A 299-nucleotide genomic window follows, 5' to 3' on the forward strand; every position below is an offset into this window, starting at 1 on the left:
CAGGCCACCCCAGCAACCAGCAGTGTTCCCCACGGGCCTCAGTTTCCCTCTCTGGCAGGTGTGCCTAGGGCACAGGTAGGTCACCAGGCCCATGTCCAGGCTACTGCGCACCTGAGCACTGGCGTGGGGGCTCGGGACCAGGTTCTAAGCCGCTTGGGGTCTTACCTGACTTTGGGCAAAACCTCCCCGGTCTGGCCTGGGTTTCCTGCCCTAGAAACGGTGTGCAAGTGGATTGGGGCACCGTCCCCTGCCCTGCTGGCTCATGGCGGGAGTGGGTGGAAGAGGGGGTTCCGCCCCTC

General features: G+C 64.9%; 2 protein-coding genes across 2 annotated transcripts in view; one reads left to right on the forward strand and one right to left on the reverse strand.

Moving 5' to 3' along the window:
• The window catches only part of TSPO (translocator protein), an 11,101-nt gene extending 10,819 nt beyond the window's left edge, over positions 1–282 (reverse strand). The window contains exon 1 of the mRNA XM_015571908.1: positions 166–282. The gene's annotated coding sequence lies outside the window, so the exon portion shown is untranslated. The remainder of the gene's footprint in view (positions 1–165) is intronic.
• The window catches only part of MCAT (malonyl-CoA-acyl carrier protein transacylase), a 19,459-nt gene that overhangs the window by 4,244 nt on the left and 14,916 nt on the right, over positions 1–299 (forward strand). The gene's annotated exons all lie outside the window — the stretch shown is intronic.

Source organism: Myotis davidii, unplaced genomic scaffold (genome assembly GCF_000327345.1).
Source record: "Myotis davidii unplaced genomic scaffold, ASM32734v1 scaffold428, whole genome shotgun sequence".
NCBI lineage: Eukaryota > Metazoa > Chordata > Mammalia > Chiroptera > Vespertilionidae > Myotis > Myotis davidii.